The sequence below is a fragment of the Psammomys obesus genome, unplaced genomic scaffold (assembly GCF_907164565.1).
Source record: "Psammomys obesus unplaced genomic scaffold, mPsaObe1.curated_primary_1811, whole genome shotgun sequence".
NCBI classification, from domain to species: Eukaryota; Metazoa; Chordata; class Mammalia; order Rodentia; family Muridae; genus Psammomys; species Psammomys obesus.
Genome location: NW_026585580.1, coordinates 13,861,830 through 13,881,378, shown reverse-complemented (window position 1 = coordinate 13,881,378; position 19,549 = coordinate 13,861,830). Strand labels below are relative to the sequence as shown.

Sequence of the window (19,549 nt, the reverse complement as noted above, 5' to 3'; positions counted from 1 at the left end):
TGCCACACCCAGGTTGTAGGCAGAACCATAACTGCACCAACTCCTCCAGAGAGGAGCCAGCAAAGGCAATATGTCTGCCACAGCTAAGACCTTGGTATCCGGCCCCAGGGCCTCTTTTCACTGAGGAGTGTGTGTCTCTAGAGGGCAGTGTGTACAAAGGTTTGAGCTACTCAACTCAGCAGGGCTAGGAAGGGAGAGCAACTTTTAGCCTTTCCCAGACTGGTTCCACTTGAAACCCTATTGATGATGGCCAGTGTGGGTAAAAGTGGCCCCCACTTCACTGGGCTGGTGGACAGGTAACAGGACGCAACAGTTAAGCAGATGAAGACAAGGCAAGTTGTCTCAAAATGAAGGCTCTGTAACCTTGGATCTAGACATTCCACTCCTAAGAATGTATCCTACAGAGACACAATTGTCACAAAAGCACAAACACATAAAAGAAAGGGTGCCCATCACAACCCTGTTGACAGGCCCCAAACAAACCCTCCTAAATCAGCAGACACAGCAACACTGGACAGGAGCCCCCAGCTGCTCTGAGAATGTCAGAGAGCTGGCGGACAAACGTGGAACAGAGCCCCACATGCACTGTTAAGCAGCAGAACCAGGTCATCCGCTGCACAGGCATGAAGGGCCGTAAGAGCTTGAACTGGCCCAGAAATGGCCAGAAGTGTTGACAGGACGCAATTTTGACAGTGTACGGCGTTTGGGCGAGGGTCCTGAAGTTTGAGCAGTAGCTCATGGGTGGAATGTGTATCAGTGTGCTCCAGCCCTGGGCTGCAGCCCTTCGCACTACAAATTAAACCTGAAAGAAAAAGGACAAGGACAAAGAGAAACTGATGGGAGTCTTTAGTGGGTGAAGATCCCTGTGTCTCATGGGTCATTGTCATCGTCATCAGCACCACCTCCTTGGCTCTGGGTTTTCTCTATGTGCGTATGTGGGGAGGAGAGGTGTGTGTGAGGGCAGCTGCCCACAGAGGTGAGGAGAAGACAGCAGGTTCCCTGAAGCTGGACTTACAGGTGGTTACAAGCTGTGCTGTTGGGAACTGAACTTAGGACCTCTGCAGGAACAACAGAAAGTGTTCTTAACCACAGAGCCATCCCTCCAGCCTGTGTCTTGTGACAAGGTTTTGGGGAGCAGCATGTTGGTAGGACTGGAATTCAAATATCACCTACCCCTCTGTGAGTTCCTGGGAAGAGCAATCGTAACACAGCCATGGTCATGCTGGTCTACAGGAAAGGCTGGTGGTTTCCCTAATGGTAGAAATGCCTACTGCAGACAGAACTAGCTGATCCCTGAAGAGGCATCTGAGCTGTCTTGACCCTACCTCCACTCTGATGCTTCTTTGTGGATTCCTTTGCTACACACTTGGGCACCTTCTGGTGATGGCTACCCACATGACAACCACTTGTAGGTATGTAGCCCGAGGGGACCACACTCAGCCCTGCTCAATGCCAAAAACTCTAGACGCTGGCCCTAAAGATGGCTTATCCACTGGGCTCTACAAGATGTTTCTAGCTAAGAAGCCATTCAGTGCCCTCCACTGGGCCAGCTCAGCACCCTACTCCAGCTTTGTGCCTTTTTCTACTCTGCTTTGCCAAAGGGGTCACCTGTTTGTCCTGGCAGAACCTCTCTTTTCCACCAGTGACCTTCAATGGTGAGCTTTCATTCTTAGAGGACCTGCTGGCCAGGAGTCCTTTCTCCTCCCTCCTGGAAACCCCCTTCTTGCTGGCAATAGATACTGCTCCGCTGTGTTCCTAGCCCCAGGGCTTTTTCTCTTTCTCTCACCTCTAGTTTGTTTTTTTAATATAAAAGAATTTGTGTGTGTGTTTACTTGGACGTATGTGTCCCGCATGCACACCTGTTGCCACTGGAGGCCAGCAGAGGGCATCACAACCCCAAAGCTGAACTGGAGTTACAGCATTTGTGAGTAGCCAGGGTTTTGTGTTCTGTTTTTGAAATAGGGTGCACCATGTAACTCAGGCTAACCTTGAACTCATGATCCTCCTGACTTAGTTTTTAAGTGCTTGAATTACAAATGTGTGTGGAGGCGTACCACTATGCCTGGCTCTTCTCTGACCTCTTAATGCTGGAGGGCTGAGTCCTCACAGCTGGTACCTTGCCGAGTGACTCAAATAGTCATGTGTCAAAATATCTCAAAAACAAAAATAAAATAAAATAAAAACATCTTGTCTTTTTTTTCTTTTAGGCAGGATCTTATGTAGCTGAAACTCCCTATGTAGCTAAGAGTCACCTTGACCCTGATCCTCCTGCTACTACCTCCCAAGTACTGGGGTTATAGGCCTGCACCATCCTGCCCAGTTTATATGGTGCTGGTGTGGTTATATGGTATGGTTTATATGGTATGGTTTATATGGTGTTCCAACACAAGGCTTTGTGCAGATGAGGCAGGCCTACCAATTGTGCTATATTCCCCAGACTCTAAGATTTTGTAGCCCTCTTCCTGTGCCCCAAATCTCCTATCTAACTACAAGCCAAAAGACTCAATACCGTGACCCTAACGGGGCTAAGAGCTAGCTCATGTGCCCCAGTCTTTCTCATCCATTTTGTCTTTTTGTGAGTTAAGTACAGGGGCAGTAGTGAGCCTTGCCTCCTCTCTTTCCCTATTCCTCCTCATCTTAGTGGGGGAAGAAAGGTAGTGAGTGAGGGGAAGGAAAAAGGATGCAGAAGTAAGAAAGAAACCTTTTAGGTTTTAGTAATTTGGAATTTCTGTGCTGCTGGTTTACCATTTAAAGTAAGATGATCAATGGATTTAATCATCACTGGCCACTGCATGTTGAAATAGCAACCTGAGAGCCAAGACGCGCCCACTGCTATAACAGTGGCATGACTGTTACAGGGTAACCAACCATTTTCTGATTGGATTTGAAGCGTGCTCCAAAGGAGAGAATTCATGTCTCGTAAAGTAAACCTGATCAAAATCCTACAGCGGGGGAGGCCATAGGTCTCCCCATGAAGCTTAGTAGAGTTGTTTGGCTAAATGGTCATGCTGTCAAACTGCTTTTTAAACATGTTTATTTATACCCACAGGTCAGTCCTGCTCTCAACCCTAGTCAGAGAAACTTCTTACAGCAGGCAGCAGTTAATGACGGTCAAGTGCTGAGAGCGACTGGAGAGCTCGGCAGCAGCACTGCCACCACAGCCCCACAACACCACAACCATCAACAACCAGGGCTCAGAGAACCTCACAAAGGTGAGAGGGGAGCCTTGCAGTGCGGTCTAGATCAGGCAGGCCAGACTGGCGAGTTGCTAATACTCTAACAGACGGCCCCACGCCTATGTGCATACGGGCGCCACCGACTGGACTTAGTGCATTTCTTATTTTTAAAGGCTTATTTATCTTTATTTTATGTGTGTACATGTTTTGCCCGCATATGTGCCATGGAAGTGCCTGGTGACCTAGGAGGGCAGACAATCCCTTGGAATTGGAGTTACAGATGGTTGCGAGCCTCCGTGTAGGTGCTGGGAAACCAACCAGGACCTCTGCAACCTCTTTACTCTAAAAACTACTGAACGGTCTCTCTAGCCCCCAGACAGGGAGGCAGAGGAAGGTGGATCTCCATGAGTTCGAGGCCAGCCTGGTCTACAAAGTCAGTCCCAGACAGCCAAGACTACACAGAGAAACCATGTCTCAAAATGCCAATCAATAAACAAACAACAAAATAGAAAACCGAAAAGAAAAAGTAAGAGAGAAGCGGTGAAGCTGGGAGGGGTACTTTCAGAGGGATGGGAAGTGAAGATGACCAAAATACATATGCCTATGTATGACATTCTCAAAGAATAAACAAAAATTTTTGTAAAAATAATAAAGCTAACAGATCAGGAGCCAGGGATACAGCTCAGCATTAAAGAGCTGACTGAGTAGGCTAGGGGTTACCACCCTAGCACCATGAAACAAAACTAGGCATATCAACTCAGGACTGGAATTTATCGCTTTCATTATATGGATTGCAACTCTAATATAAAAATGTATTTTAATGAGCTATCTTACTTTGTTGCTGATGATAATTGGACTTGGGCTGTGGCTGAAATAAGAAATGAAGAGGATTTAAATAAAATACCTAGCGCTGAAATGTCACACTTTTTAAAGTAGTATGCATTAAAGAACAACTGAGGAAACGTAATGAAATGTTAATATTTGGCTGAGCCATAGATAATTGCTGGCACTTGCCTACTTCTGACCCAACCACAACACCTGAGGATGGCCTTTTCCTTATTATCGTTTCCTATACAGACAGCCTGTATCTCCACAATTAATCACATTAATTCTGTAATCAGAAGGAACACACAAAGCAACTTAAAAAAAAAAAGGCAGTGTGGAGAGCTAGAGAGATGGCCCAGGGTCCGGTGCATCTGTTGCTCTTTCTGTGGACTGTCTGGTGACTGGTTCCCAGCAGCCATGCTGGGTGGCTCACAGCTCACAGGACTCTCCTCTTTTGGCCTCCACAAGTACCTGCACACACATGCACATGCTCACACACTGACGCACACACATGAAAAACAAAAACAAAAACACCTCAACATTCTAAGGCCTGCAAGATGGCTTGCTGGGTAAAGGTATGGCCAGGGCTTGAATTCAATACTGAGAAGCCACCTGGTAGAAGGAGGGACAGACAGCACAAAGGTGTCCCCTGACATCTGTGTGTGTGTCATAGCAGGCACATGCCCCCACACAAATAAAACAAAATGCAATGAAACATTGTAAGAACACCTAATACTGCTTCTCTGGGACCTCCTAAATGCAAGCACCGTTTGAGAGGGGCAACTGCATGGGCAGGCCCACAGAAGTGAGGCATCCTGGACTCCTGGCTGTCCTCCGTGTCACAGGTCCTAGCTTTCGGCAAGCTTGTCTGATCTACCCTTTACTGACCTTTGTCCAGAACTAGCCAGGAGGAACCTCACCTTCCCCAGATAGCCACAGGTGAGCCTCCACCAACCCCTGGTTCACATGGGACAGGTTGAAAACTAGGGGTAAAGGGAGAAAGAACCTACAAGCCGAGTCCCTTTGCTTCAGCTTTCCCGTGTCATGTCTGGTTTGTTTAGTTTGGTTTTCGAGACAGGGTCTCATGTAGACCAGGCCAACCTTGAATTCACTATGTAGCATAAGACAACCTTGTCCTGCCTCATTTCCCAAATACCGGGCTTCCGTGAGTATGCAGCCATGCCCCCAGTTGTGGCATATCTGTTCTCTCTGCACACATCGTCCTGGGAACGTGACGGTTTTGTTATCTTCCTCACATAGCACCTGGGCTTTCAGCTAAACAGTATCCAGGTGCTCCAAACCCTCACCCAGATCTTAAAAGAAAGTCTCTAGGGCTCTGGAAGGCCAGAACCCCACCCTGCACACTTATTTTAATAAACTGCCACATCCTCCCTCCCATAAAAAAAAAAAAAATACAATCGTCAAAGACTATAAGGAAATGTGTTGCTGGGTTCTGGGTTTCAAAGTCCACAGGGGGCCCCATCAGCTCCAGCTACTTTTCTGGGGCAGAAACAAGAACCCAGATCATACAAAGGATCTTACAATCAGAGGTGGTGTCCTTAGTGGCCTCCTCCCTGGGTCACTCAATAATTCAGAATCCCAAGTTCCCACAACTGGTTGTGCATGCTGACTTGGTGACAGGACACCATGGCCTTGGGCCACTGGTCTGCACCTACAGATGGCTAGACACTGACTTCCTGGCAAGCAGCTCCTTTTTCCTCCCTTTGCCCAGGCTTGAGCAGGATTAAGCTGGCTATTAATAGTGCTGACCTCAGCCAGCTGGAGGAGCAGCAGCCCTTCCCAGCACTAAAGGGTGGGAGAAGGGTCAGCCAGAGAAGGACAGGCACCTTGCCCTCCAGCCTGGGAAGACTGGGAGATTCACCCGTTATCTTAGGCTCATCTACATCCTCCCAGGCTGGGCAAAGGACCTGGCAGATGCTGGAGACCAAGAGGCTGCTCAGGAGCCTGCACCCACACCCACTGTGCTTAGCCACACTGGGTTTCCAAGGCTGCATGAAGGCAGCAGGGAGGCTGCGGAGATGGCACAGTCGGTAAAGTACTTGCCTTGCAAATGCAAGTTCGAGCCTACATAAAGTAATTATGATTAATTCTAAGAAAAAAGAAAGAAGAAAGTGGGGTTGCCTGAGCACCGAGAGGAAGGCCAGTACCACTGACCCCCGTTCCCCAGAGAACAGGCAAGAGAACCGGCGTGCCCAACTGACCAGCAGAGTCACAGCCAGGCGGTGCCACAGGCTGCGGGGCTCAGAAGCTGGCTGTGTTTCACATAGTCTTCAGTTCACAAGCTTCTCACCTTGGCCATTCAGACATTAGAGACGACTTTATCCACAGCCTGGGGCTGGGACACCCATGCCAAGGCAGCAGCCAGCCAGTCACAGCAGAAAGGAGTACTACAGAAGCCCTTAACTCAAGCTAATTTTACTTATATACTTTAAATATGTAATCTCATTTATTATTGTTCCGTGTGCGTTGGGGGTGGGGAGGATATGGAGGCTGGAATTTAACTGTGGAGCTGGTTCTCTTTCTATATCTAGGCGGGTTCTAGGGTTCTACCTCAGGTAGGCCAGGCTTGTGAAACAAGATCCTTTACCCTCCCAGCATCTCACATATCCAAATTCTATTTACTTTCAATATGAGGGTCTCATTACGGTGCCCAGGCTTCTCTCAAACTCTTGGGTCCAGGCATAAGGAATCCTCCTACCTGGTCTCTCTTACAGGCATGTGGCACCATGCCCGGTAAAAAGACTACAGCGACTACAACAGTGCTCTACTGGGCAAACCAACGGAAGAGTTCAGAAACAAAGTCCAGCACTTGGAAGGCAGGGGCTGAAGGATTGCCACAGCTTAAAGCTAGCCTGGGCTACAGTGAGCTTCAGGCCAACCAAGCTGGCCTTGCTTTGAAAACAAACAAAATAAAACCTCCAGTTGGCACCCTCCACTCCTGTCGCTGTCTCCGTGTAATATCATATTACAAATCTGATATTTGAATCAAAAGAGAAAAGAGACCATTCAGTGGGAGGTATTGGGCTAACCAGGCCTGTCAGTGCACTGCGAGCCTTTATAAACCAGTTAGAAAAATCACAAGTTTAGTCTGTGTTTAGCCACTGACCCATCGCTTTGGCCCCTTTTGGTTCTGTTCGTTTGGTTGTTTGGCTGGTTGGCTGTGTTTCTGTTTTCTTGGGACATAGTCTTCATCTGTACCTCATGGTGGACTGAAACTTTGTAGCTCAGGCTAATCTGAAATTCACTGCTTACAAACTTACTTTTAAATACAAATATAATGAAAACAAACTGACCCAAGGAAATGCGAGTTTTAAAAATGATGCATCAGCCTGTTGCTCTGTTTTGCAGTGCGAGGGACCCAACCCAGTAAACTCTGGAGTGGGGGCGGGGTTTGACTAATCAGGTCTGTGCTCTGCAGTGGTAAAGGAGCTAGTCGCTACTGATAAGCAGTTTCAATATTTTCTTCAGGAACATGGTAGCAGATATTAAAATGCACGATGTGCAAGACCTTGGCCTCAGCTCTTTCTTCCACTCCTAGGAAGTGACTTAGGAAATACCCACACAGTGTGTGCACAAGGTGTAGCCGAGAAGATCCAACCAGCACTTACAGCACAGAATTGCAGCAGCTCAAGAGGATGACTCAGACCTAAATTTATTGAAGGAGTGGGTGATTCACAGCATGCAAGAAACAAAATGGAAAAGGTTATAAGCACCATAGAAGCTGGGTGTGGTGGTGCACACCTGTCATTCCAGCACTCAGGTATCTGGGGCAAGAGGATCTCCACAAGTTCAAGACCAGCCTGGACTACGGAGTAAGTTTGATGTCCAGATGGATGGCATAGTGAGACCGGCTCTGACAAGCAGACAACAAGGGCAGAAAGAAAAGCGAGTGTAGAAGGAGTGAGCAGTGCTTCACTATGCAGAGGTGGCATTTCGCATTGGCATTTCGCATACCACAAAAGGCATTTTATCTACTATTTGTCTTCTTACTTTTACAGTGAGGAATGATGACAATACCACTTTCACAAGATGCCGTGGAAAGCAAGGCAGTTTCTTTCTGACTAACTCAGGCAATATAACTAAGTAACTAGGGCTGGGTGTGGTGGCACCCTTTAATCCTAGCTCCCCAGAAGGCAGAGGCAGGAGCCACCTCTGTGACGTCAAGGCCAGCCTCATCGACATATCCAGTTCTAGGACAGACAAGGTGGCACGAAGAAACCCTGTCTAAAAAACACAAAACAACCAACCAAGCAAACAAAAAGAAACACAGCATGCTCGCTCTGAGCCTCTGAATCCCAGAGTCCTGGGTGGCCAGGTGTGCCACTGGTACAGCACCCTCCTCCCTGGGGGCAGGTGAACTATGGCCAAGCTTTTTTCTATAATGCTGCAATAAAAACTTCTGTTTAAACATCTATCACTTGACTCGGAGGAACGAGTCCCATACATCTGTAAAAGCAGAGTTAACAGGCCAAGGGGCAATTGGCAAACCTAATGTGATCTCTGCATTCCCTTCTCAGCAGGAGTCCAGTGCTCAGCCTCCCCAGCAGACACCAGGGTTGGTGGTTCCTATTCATTCCTCTGTGTCTAGCACAAGGCAAAACAGAGTGGATGTTCAATAAGCCAGCAACTCGGTCAATGCCACCAGTGAAATACTGCACCATAATCAAGTATGTTGTCTTTAATTAGTGAGTTAATTAATTTACTTTTGAGACAGGGTCTCACTATGTAGCCCTAGAACTACATAGGGCTGGCCTGGAACTCAAGAGATCCTCTGCCTCTACCTCCCAAGTGATGGAATTAAAGGTGTGTGTCACTATGTATATCTTAGATATGTTTTTAATCTTTTGTTGTTGTTGCTTGGTTTTTTGAGACAGGGTTCCTCTGTGTAACAGAGCCCTGGCTGTCCTGAAACTCTCTTTGTCGATCAGGCTGGTCTCAAACTCACTTCTGCCTCCTGAGTGCTGGGATTAAAGGCGTGGGTCACCATGCCAGGCTATGTTTTTAATCATTAAAAAGAAATGTTTATTTTATGTGTATGGGTGTCTTGTTTGCATGCATAGCTGTACAAGTATCTGTGTGCATACACATGTGCCGTGTGCATACAGTGCCCCTGAATTCCAGAAGAGGGTGTGGGATCCACTGAACTGGAATTCTAGACAGTTGTGAGCTAGCTCGTGGGTGCAGAGAGTCGATCTCGGGTCCTAGGAGAGAGCAAGGTAACTGCTGGGCTGCCTCTCCAGCCCCAGGCTGCTGCTGCTGTTGTTGTTATTATTACTACCACTACTATTATTTTAAGGAAAGAAATGACAAAGGGAAAAGAAGTGAAGAAAAAAGAATGGTTGACTGATGACAATCTCAAGGAAGAGAGAGAAAGTGATGCAGCCACTGTGGCCGGCTTGCCAAAAACACAGGAGGGAGCCAGTGATGAGGGGTTCCTGGAGATATCGCAGCACACACGGCCAGGCCTACCCGGAACCTGTCGGTGCTGGTTCTGTTCACACTTGGGTCTGGGTACAAAACAAGTATATTTCCCTTCTGTTTGTACACACACTGACCATGGGCCCCGTCCAGGTCTGCCTGCTCATGGGAAGGGCCTGTACACTCCATTCCCTCTCCAACAGCCGAGAGGGAGTACACACAGGGCTGCCCTGCACCTAAGCCAGACAAATTCTCCCCAAGCAGATGAGGCTTACTGTGCCTCATCTGGAAGGCAATGGCAGGCTGGAGGTAATAGAAAGGCGGTGGGCTAGAAAGACCAGCCTCTGCTGACCACAGCATGGGTCAACAATGCAATGATTGGGCTGCAGCTGATGGGAGCTGGCCAAAATAACTCAAAATTGATAATTAAGACTGCTATTTAAGGGCTGGAGAGATAGCTCAGAGGTTAAGAGCACTGGCTGTTCTTCCAGATAGTTCTGAGTTCAATTCCCAGCAACTATATGGTGGCTCACAACCATCTATAATGAGATCTGGCGCCCTCTTCTGGCGTTCAGTTGGACATGCAGACAGAACATTGTATATATAATAAATAAAATCTTAAGAGTTTTTTTAAAAAAAGAATGCTATTTAAAACAGACTTCCAGCCATTGTCATTAATCATGAATCCTACGTTGGGTGTATTTTGTGTCTTGAGAGGCCAGACTTTGTTTTAGAGCTAATGTACAGTAATAACTATTAGAAAAACAAATTAAATATGTGACTTCATTTTTACTTCTTTAAAAATTATGTTGGGTTGATGAGATGGCTCAGTGGGTAAAGGTCCCTAACCTGAGTCTTAGCTCTTGGCCACATGGTAAAAGGCGAGAACAAGTCCAGCAAGCTGTCTTTTGACCACAAACATTGATTGGGGCACAATCTTGCACGTGCATGTAGTACCTGTACAAATATAATACCTGGGAAGAGCAGACACACCAACAGGAAAACACCTCTTTTGAATAGGTTGTACAATAAAAAGTTCAGAGGACTCCTTGTAGGATAGCCCTGAAGTCTCAGCTCTCAGGAGGCCAACTGTTTGGAGGATTACTTCCGCCCAGGATGAACAACAAAGTGGGGAGCACTGTCAAAAAGAAATAAGACTAGGGCTAGCGGGACGGCTTGGTGCATAAGAGTACTTGCCACCAAGCTTAACAACCTGAGTTCAACCCTCAGCCCAGGATCCACACGGTGGGAGGAAAGGGCCAACTGAAGCAAGTGTCCTCTGACCTCTACACCTGTGCTGTAGTGCGCGCGCGCACACACACACACACAGAGACTCACACATTCTGTCTGTCTGTCTCAAGAAAATGTAATTAAAAGATATAATAGCCCCACTGGGATGGCCATGCCTCAGCTGCCACTTTGTACAGCAGAGACCCACATGGTGTCACCATCACAGCCCTAGGGTGACCTTCTCTCCAGAAGTCTTGTCTGTCCCCACAGTTGTGTTATAAGAAGGGTCCCAGGAAGTGCCACTAAGTCTCCAGCTATAGACCCTGACCTTGAACTTCACATCAAAGCCACATCCAGAGTCATTCTACCGTTGCTCCAAACAGCTTGCTAACCTCAGCACCCCGTGATGAAGCTGCTAGTGAAGTCCCCAAGTCTGGTCTCCCACTCCAGGGACATGCTCAAGCTTTTGATTTTAATATCATTAGTAATGTGTAGTTTTGAACCGTTTTATGAGGAGGAATACTACAAAAGTAGAGTTGAGAGCATAATCACAGCCTTATCTACCTTAAATACTTAAGTGCTCTTGGCCCATCTTGCTTCCTTTTTACCCACTTTTTTTTTTTTTTTTTTGAAGCAAAGCCCAGGCTTTATCTGTAAACATCTATAAAATTATACCTGCAGATATCTAATATTTCAATTTGTATCTCAAGAGGGCTTGCTCAGGCTGGCCTCAAACGTGCTATCTATCTATCTCTATCTATCTATCTATCTATCTATCTATCTATCTATCTATCTATCTAAGGTTTCTGTTGACAAAAAAATAAAAAATAAAAATAAAGCAACTTGGGAAGGAAAGAGTTTCTTTGGCTTACATAACTGGAGGCATATTCCAATGAGGAAAGTCAAGGTAGAAACTCGGGCAGGAACCTGAAAGCAGCAGCTTAAGTGGAGGCCATGGCAACTGCTGCTTACTGGCTTGCCTGATTCACTTTCTCATACTCCCAGGACCACCTGGCCAGGGATGCATCGCCCACAGCGGGTTAGACCCTCCCTCGGCAATCAAGAAAATGCCCCACAGGTGTGCCTGTGGGTGAAATTTTCTCAGTTGAAGTTCGTTTTCTCGGATGACTCTGGCTTGAGTCAAGCCAACAAAAACTAACCAGCTCACCGTCCTTCTCGCCTCTGACTACTTTTACAAATGGAGCTTTTCTTTTTTGAGACGTGGTTTCATGTAGCCAGGCTGTGCTCAAATTCACTGTGTTGCTGGGGATAACTTGGAATTTCTGGTCTTCGTGCCTCTACCCCTCAAGCACTGGGATTACAGGCATGTACCACCACACTCAGTTTAGAGAGTACTGGGGCCCAAAATCCAGGGCCTCAAGTTTGCAAGGCAAGCACTCTACCAACTAAACTACCTTCCTAACCCCCAAATGTCCTATTAGGAGTAAACAATAATGTTACCGTGTACACACACACACACACACACACACACACACACACACACACACAGAGTTTATTTAAAAATATCCCCACTCTCACCCCCCAAAAAACTGCAGTCAGTGATTATCTTGAAAAAGTAGACATACGTATCTGTGGTTTTGAGACAGGGCCTCTCTACACAGCCCTGGCTGTCCTGAAACTCACTATGTAGACCAGGCTGGCCTCAAACTCAAGACATCCTTCTGTCTCTGCCTCCTGAGAGCTAGGATCAGAGGTATGAGCCACTACTCCTGGAGGCACACGTGTGTGTATATCCAGGAATACTGACAATTTTCCCCTTGGCATTGGTAACAACAGAGCAAGCAAGGAAATTAGGAGTGTATGGTCTTGCCTTGCTGTGAGTGTAGTTTAATAGCAAATCACAACACTTAGCACCTGAGTAGCTTAGACGTAATGCCCAGCACTCAAAAACATGCCTACCTTTCCAAGATAACTACAGCTAACTGTAATTTGGGGGAGTAACACCTAACATGGTACCATGGACCTACAATCCCAGCCCTGGGGAAGCAGATACTGGAGAATCATGAGTTCTGGGACAAAGCGAGCTAAGAGCATAGCACGACTCTGTCCGAAAAACAAAACCTCTATCTAAAATAGTTACAATTCACAGTGTTTTCACTATCCCAATTAGATCACTACGCGTGGGGTTTTGTGTTTTGCTTTTTAAATACTTCACATTCTTTTTATTTCCTGTGTCATTAAATTTTTATCAAGCCCGATATGAATCTGATATATACATTTTTTGAAAGCACCCCCACAAAAGTTCCTTTTTCATGGCTGGGTACTGAATCCAGGGCCACACTCCTCTGAGGCAAGCATTCTATTACTGAGTTGGCCTCATACCATTTCATTAGGCACATGTGTACACAAGAGCACACTGTGCTCTTCAACTGTGCTTCCCCTTTGGTATCATATGGAAACGTGTGTGTGTGATCATATCTCCATATATTTGAGATAGGTGTCCAAGGATAGGTTCTTTAAAAGTGTCATAAATTATTTAACATAGTTTCAGTTCAGATCTAAGGCATCTTGATGGGATGGTTAGGGACAGTTAGGACTCACGAGAAACCAAGGGATCCAAAGGCAGGCAGTAGGACTAAAACACAGACCTTGCTCCACTGGTCACAGTGGCTGGAAATGAGAGAAGAGTTTGTGTCCAGCCCAGATGCTGATAATCTGGTGTTGGGTGTCTCCAAAGGAAGAGCAGGGCCATGCAGCTGGGTTCTGGAGGTTCCAGTAGCACCCAGCACCTCCAACAGCACCACCAGCCTCCTTTCGGGCTCACGCCCTCCCAGCAAACTGCTTCTCCCTTTCCGCCCAGTTCTGTGGTTTCAGGAGCCCCTTAGCCTTGTCTAGCGCAACCACAGAGCTGAAGGCAGGACATGCTGGCTGCTCTCCTGTTCCAGAGTTCCAGCCAGAAGGAGCCCTTTCTCCATCAAGCCTTTGCTCATAGCTCATCGCCTTGAGAGGTTCCTAGTCTTCAAATCTGTGGGCAGTAAGCTAATAATTTCCTGACACATCTAAAAAAAGAGTCAGACTGTCGTCGGTGGACACACATGTGCATGTTAGCCATAAACATTTAGTAGGAAATTCTGCTAAGGGCCTTGCTGAAATCCAAGCACATTCTAGCCTTCCACTGACTTTCCAGTGCATGAATCTGCTAATTCTACCCCATTACACATCAATGAAAAGAACGTTAGTAATTGTCTCCCTTGGTGAACCCCATTTGGTTCCTGGTAGTCATATAGCAGTGCCAAATTGTTTACAAACTATTAAAATTATTCTAGATCTTGAAAGCCAAACCTGAAGAGGGAGAAAAACTACAGCAATTGCAGAGGTGATGTAAGAAGCCATTGCACAGCAGAGGGAAAGAAGAGGACAAGAGGGTTATCTGATACATTCAAACTTGCTCACCTAAAGTGAGATATTAATTACAAGAGGGGAAGACTTAATTATTAAACAATTATTTTTCCTGCCATTAAGAAAGCTGATGGCATCTTATAATCGCAGGAAAAACAATTACAGCTCCATCTCTCATGAATGTAGGTGCCAACATTCCCAGTAAAGATGTTAGCAAATTAAATCTAGTGATGTTAAAGGGGGCAATAAATCATGAGTAAGACAGGTTGACTTCAGTCATGCAACGTTTAAATCAACATGGGGAAAAAAAATCAGTGTATTTCATAACAAAAGGGGTTAATCCTTCAATTATATCATTAGGTGAAGGGGATTGCCACGCAGACCTAGCAGCCTGAGTCCAAGCCCTAGAACCCATGGAAAGGTAGAAGAAGAGAATGAACTCCATAGTTGCCTGCTAACTTAAATGACTGTGTATATGTATGTGTGTACGTGTGTTTAACCACTAGGGGGAGAATTTCACTGATAAAGGAGGTCTATAAAAATTAAAGGAAGCAACATCACATGTGGCAATTGCTTACCATCTCACTCATCCCCATGCCCACGCTCATGCTAAGGGAGCTGGTGCCCGGCATGCCAGGAGGGCACTGTAGTACTGAACTCCTCCCCAGCCCTTGATGATCAGTTTTGAACACTTTTCCTAAACCAAGAATGAGGTGAGGATGCCATGCTTTGTGATTCCTAACCACTAAAATAAGGCAAAAACAGATGGAGAATGTGAAAGGTTTAGCAATGAATAAACAAAACTGCCACCACTCACAGATGATATAAAATCACAAAATCCAAAAGATTATGTAGTAAGAATTATCAGGCTGAGTGAGTTTATAGCAAGGTCAACAATAAGAGTTAATTCTATTTCTCTGTACATGTATAAGAGAAAAAGATAAAAGAAGGTATCTGGTGTTTGACCTTGGTTCTTAGCACAGGGATTCAAAAGCCCAAATGTCTTTGCTACACTAAGGAGGCAACTTGGGGAAGCCTCCTAGATAGCTTCAGGAGTTAGTCACCAGAAGACCAAACTCAGTAACTGTAATGCAGGCTTGGGCCTTTGCACTGCTGGTCTCTAGGACTGTGGGGAGGGGCAGGACAGGGAGACTGACTTCAGTTCTGAGGGCAATGACTTCAATCAATCATGCCTACATAATGTAACCCTGATGCAAGCAGTAGAACATTTGTCAGTGATATTTGAGACGATAGGTCCAACCTCTGATCCCCAACACCAAACAATAAAATTAATGAACCCAAGGGGGTCCGTGAGAAGCCAAAACTTACAATGAATTGGTCAGAAATGCACAAGGAAACAGGGACCCTTCCTGTAGCTGCCATCATCTGTAGGCATACTCCCGTTCCACAAAAAGGCCCAGGGGAAAAGCTAAGGCTGGCCACAATGCCCTTAAAAACAAAGGAATCACGAGTACCGAAAACCAACTTATTTTAAAGCTATTGCACTGTGTCAAGGTAGTATTGGAACAAGGAATACTAAATAGACATGGACTACAGAGCCCTCGTACACATGCCACAGATTAGTGAAAAAGGAGCCTTTTTATTCAGTAGTTAATACTACAGTAGGTGGGCAACTATATGGATTTTTTGTTCTTGTTTTTTGTCTAAGTGGTGCACACCTTTAATCCCAGCACTTGGGAGGCAGTTCAAGCCCAACTTATTCTTAATAATGAGTTCCAGGGTTACATAGAGAGATACTCTCTCAAAAAAGAAAGATAGGAAGGAAGGAAGGAAGGAAGGAAGGAAGGAAGGAAGGAAGGAAGGATTTCATATACATGTATACAATCCTCTAAGAATACATGAATAAAATAAAAAATTTTAAATAGTAATGAAGATTGAATTTCTCAGAGTACAGCAAAGACACATTCGAGAAGGGTTGCAGATCTAACAGACAAACTCTAGATTCTAGAACAGCATACACACTTCCTGACTGGTGCACTGGCAAGGGATTTTAAAGAGAACAGCAAAAACTTTACTTAACCAAAGGGAAAGGCTGATAACTTGGACCACTGCACCAAAATGAAGAAGGGCAAGAGCTGGAGAAGTGGGTAAAGCACTCACTCAGCATGCACAGGCTCGGGGCTCAGTCCTTAGTACCATGTGTGCTTGCATACACATGTACAGTTGCGAACACACACAAAGGCTCGCACACACACACACACACACACACACACAACACACAAGGTGTAAGTCATCAAAAGTCATGAAAAGCAAGACAGGGACTGGGGACTGTCCATTCTTGGGGAATGGACAGATATTGGTCTGGGAAATGAGCAGAATAGCTCAATTGTACAACATGGTGACTGCAGTTAATAACAATGCAAGACTACATGTTCTCACCACACACACACACAGAAATGTTAATTACATGAGGAAATCCACACAATAATTGGCTTGATGTTGTCATTCTACAATGCGTACATATATCAAAACATGTTAAAATGGGCATGATGGCACATGCCTTTAATCCCAGCACTCAGGAGGCAGAGGCAGGTGGATCTCTAAGTTTAAGGCCAGCCTGGTCTACAGAGTGAGTTCAGGACAGCCAGGGTTATACAGAGAAACCTTATCTAAAAGAAAGCAAGAGAGAGGAGAAAGAGAAGAGGAGAGGAGAGGAGAGGAGAGAAGAGAAAAGAAGAGAAGAGAAGAGAAGAGAAGAGAAGAGAAGAGAAGAGAAGAGAAGAGAAGAGAAGAGAAGAGTAGAGGGGAGGGGAGGGGAGGGGAGGGGAGGAGAGGAGAGGAGAGGAGGAGGGGAGGGGATAGGAGGGGAGAGGAAGGGAAGAGAAGGGAGAGAGGTGAGGGGAGGGGATCCCTAACACTAGAGTCTCTCCACGTGGGCCAAGCGGGCCTTGAACTCTCCACCCTCTTGTCTCTGCCTCCCAAAGTGCTATTGGGATTACAGGACTGGATCACCATAAGAAAAATATTTTGAGCCAGGTGTGGCGGTTCACGTCTACCATTCCAGCCATCAGCTCTGAGGCAGGAAGACTGCCACCAAGTTTCTGATTAACGTAGTGAGCTCCAGGACAGCCTGGGTTATACTTCCTTGAAGACCCTCGTCACAACCAGTCAATCAATCAATTTATCTCTCTCTCTCTCTCTCTCTCTCTCTCTCTCTCTCACACACACACACACACACACACACACACACACTCTCACACTCTTTGTTCTCCATCTATCTGGAGCCTCCTGCTTGTGTTCCCTTTGATTGTCCTCTTGTCCACCAGGACAGCCTCCCCCTCCCTCTCCTGAAATGAAAACACCAAGTGGTGTGGTGACTGGGTGGGAGGGCCTTACCTTTCCTGCCTAACTAGCCTGACATTATGCTCTCGTAGCTGGGATGTAGATGTACCAGCAACTAAGATGGTGCTCAACATTTCCCAGTTAGCAGGAAAAAACATTGCTGGGGTGCTGCTCAGTGCTACAACACTGGCCTCGAGCACTCAAGGCCTGTGTCTGCTGGTGGAGAGGAAAGGCGAGATGGCGGAGGGCACGGGACACTTGCCACTAGGCCTGACAACCTCATCTCCACCCCAGGGACCGATATGGTGGGAGGAGAGAAACAGTCCCCACAACTTGTCCTCTGACAACACCACTTGTCCACAGACATGCATACCATGGCACACGAAGAAGCAGCATGCACACACTAACACACACATATATACACAGGCACACACAAATATACATACCCACACAGACACCCACACACATATATATATACAGACACAGGCGCACACATACAGATGACGTGCGTGTGTGCGCACACACAGGCACACAAACATGCAACACTAACATATACCCACTGACATTCACGCACACACACACTTTTTAAAAAGAGAATATCCTCCGTTTTCAGCTGTCGTGCAGACAGATACTAATTTCTTTCAGCTCGGCTTGGGACCCTTACAAATAAGATAATATCTGACTTTCTGCATATGGTTACAGCTTTTAAAAACACTGAGTGACTTGTTTTTTTATAGAAACTAAGTTCTTTTTTACTTATTTTATTTTGGGGTGTGTGTGTGCATATGACTGGGTGTGTGCCAGACCCTGGAGACGTAGTTACAGCTGGCTGTGAGCTGTCAGACACAGACACGAACGCTGGGAACCGATCTCGGGTCCTCTGGAAGAGCACCGACCACTCTTAGTCACAGAGCCATCTCTGTCCTACAGTGGGCTTTTTACTGGGCTCAGTGCATTCACAGCTTTAAAAAAAAAAAAAAGGCACTGTGCTGAACAGTGGGCCAACTGCCAGTGTGTGAGCCACTCTGGTCACCGGCTGCTGTCAGTGCCAACTGGGGCACGTTTTGGACACTAGGAACAGAAACAGTTAACACAGCTAATGTTTACTATGCAGTGACAGAGTACTGGGCACATAGCTAAATGCCTTGCACGGCTGACCTCCTTCAGTCCTCACAAAAACCGGGAGGTGGATGCAGTCATCAGCATGGATGGGCAGTCATGGCCACTAAGGAAGTTTTCCCGAGTTCAGGATTCAAGTCACCATTCTAAGCATTTCATAGACCAGGCCGGCTGGACATGCCTTCACTTATTTTGCAAACTTACTTGAAACTCTTGGGAAAGCTGCATGACAGAGACTTAGGCTGACAGGAGGTTATAGCTCCTGTATGTAGTGTGTATGACAGCCTGAAAGCACCAGGGCGTGGCCCTGCTGTGCATGCGGGGAGGGCTGTGGGAGTAGGAGTGTGTTCAGTTCTCTGCCAAATGCAGAGCTGGGGTAGAGGAACGTGTGTGGTCAAGCCGACGAGACTATCAACCTATGTGTGTGTGCCTGTCTAGGGTAGAAGGCTGCCTCCTTCCCGGGAGGCGCCCAGCTGCCCAAAGACTAGGCATCCCAGAGCGCCTGGGAACCAGTCTTCCTAGAAGCCTGCCTGGCCACAGGAGACCGGGCCTGTCGCAGGAAGGCCACTCTGTTCGCAAGTCCTGGGGGATGGATGCTGCAGTGCCTCGGAGTTTAACCCTCAACCAGGAAGGCTGGCACTGCAGGTCTGGCCTCTGGACTCACCTTCCTGCAGAGGCACGCAGGGCAAAACAAGAATGAGAATCCGGGATGATAAGTCATTTCTTACCTAAGAAGAACCGACCTGAGCTATGTTCCAAAAAGCAGGGCATAAAACTGCACAGACACTGATTTTTAAGGTCAAAACACCTATGGGCAGCTTCAGGCAGAGCATGTTGCTAGAAAATAAAAATGTTGGTTTTTGTTGTTTTGTTTTGGGGGGTTTCTCGGTGTAGTCTTGGCTGTCTTGGACTCACTTTGTAGACCAGGCTGGCCTCAAACTCACAGCAATCTGCCTGCCTCTGCCTCTGAGTGCTCCGGATAAAGGTGTGCAACTGCCATGCCTGGCTCAATTTTGTTTTGCTTCAGACGGGGTCTCATTTCGGAGCCCTGGTTGGACTAAACTCAGAGGTCTGCCCGCCTCTTTCGTGTGTTGTCA

At 46.6% G+C, this 19,549-nt stretch overlaps 1 protein-coding gene across 1 annotated transcript in view; it reads right to left on the bottom strand.

The window, feature by feature from the left end:
* The window catches only part of Cnnm4 (cyclin and CBS domain divalent metal cation transport mediator 4), a 37,896-nt gene that overhangs the window by 9,932 nt on the left and 8,415 nt on the right, over positions 1–19,549 (bottom strand). The window lies entirely within an intron of this gene.